Here is a 1,587-nt window from a genome sequence, read left to right as displayed (position 1 = left end):
TTTTATTTCTTTTTATTAAATCCTTGTAGTTAGTTTTGTTAAATTTATCAGTCCTTCCGTTAGTAAAAGTTGCAAACACCATTAGTATAAAGGGATAGAGTGTGATCTGGTACTCTCTCAGACACCAAGTTTGCTGCTCTCGCTACAATCTGTCTCTCTCATCTCTCCAAGCTAACCACTCCCAAATTCCCAAAAGGAGTGAAGGACTCCCTCAAGCTGCTAGTTTCTTTAAAATTTAGAAGTTCAAAAGTCTGAGTGCATTGAAAAACTTTTAAGTAAAGAAAGACGAAGTCCCTCATTAATACTCCTATTACCTCGCCTGTTATCCCAACTTCCAAGCATTTACGTAGTTCAAAATTTTGCCTCTATGCTAATGGTGAAGTAATATGGTGTCTTCCATAAAGTCACGTGATCGAATCTGGCGCTCCTTAATTGAAGTAAAACTTCCAAGTACTTACCATCTTCTCTCGTCTTTCTCTCTCTCTGTGTCTGTGAGATTGCAATTGCAAGAAGCTCCACTTAAGAGGTCAACCATGATTGTCGCCGAAGTAGTGCCTAAGCCAAATCTTCGGGGTGTCTTTGTCATGGCAAAGGACCACACTTTCTCTTCAGCTAGAAGGCATTCCTTTCTTTTCTTTTCTCTGTTCATACATGCTCTGTTTTTCCCTGTTTCAAGCATCATGAAACAGAACCAAGAGAATGAACTAAAACTCTCTGCACAAATCTTGTGTTTTTCTATAGATTGGAAGGAAAAGTGACCATAGTGATCAGAGGAGTGAGAGGAATAGGCGAAGCAATGGTAAGACCGTTTGTGAAGGAAGGAGCGAAAGTTGTGATTACCGACATTGAAGACGCGCTTGGATCTCTACTTGAAGAGGCATTATTTCTATCAGCCACTTCTTCCACAGTGCGAAGAAGACATGGAAAACTTAGTGAAATCCACATACGACTAGCTTGACATAATCTTCAACAATGTTGAGGTGTTAGGGAATCAATCAGAGAACAAAAGATTGTCAACTTCGATGCCAACGAGTTCGACAGAGTCGTATGAGTGAACATGAAGGGTATAGCTCTAGAAATCAAGCATGCGATAGAGTGATGATACCCAGGAAATCTGGGTGCATCATATCGACGTTGAGCGCCACTGGAGTCATGGGAGGACTGGGTCCTCATGCTTATAGAGCTTCAAAGCATGCCACGGTTGGGCTCATGAAGAACACAGCTTCTGAGTTGGGGAAATATGGGATTCAATTTAGCTTGTGAGTTGGGAAAATCTAGGGGCTGTCGAACTCACCGTAGTTAGCTTGGAAAGATGAGAGAGACGGATGATAGGGAGAGCCACATACTTGGGTGAGAGAGAGAGAGAGAGAGAGAGTGCCAGATCACCCACTACCACTTTTCATTAACGACATTTGCAACTTTTGCTGACGGAAGGACCAATGAATTTAACAAAATTAACTATAAGGATTCAATAAAAAGAAATAAAATTATAGGGACCTAATTTAAAATCTGGTCAAACTACAAGGACTGGCAGATGTATTTTCCCATCTAGAAAAATCAAAATGGAGCTGCTCAAAATTCTATGAA

At 40.7% G+C, this 1,587-nt stretch overlaps 1 pseudogene; it reads left to right on the top strand.

Annotated features, from left to right (window-relative positions):
• The first annotated feature begins 405 nt into the window (after positions 1-405).
• Positions 406-1,263, top strand: LOC114733479 (short-chain dehydrogenase reductase 2a-like; annotated as a pseudogene).
• Positions 1,264-1,587: the final 324 nt, after the last annotated feature.

The sequence above is a fragment of the Neltuma alba genome, unplaced genomic scaffold (assembly GCF_004799145.2).
Source record: "Neltuma alba isolate B1F8T4 unplaced genomic scaffold, ASM479914v2 tig00013005_pilon, whole genome shotgun sequence".
NCBI lineage: Eukaryota > Viridiplantae > Streptophyta > Magnoliopsida > Fabales > Fabaceae > Neltuma > Neltuma alba.
This window is presented reverse-complemented; position numbering and strand designations above follow the sequence as displayed.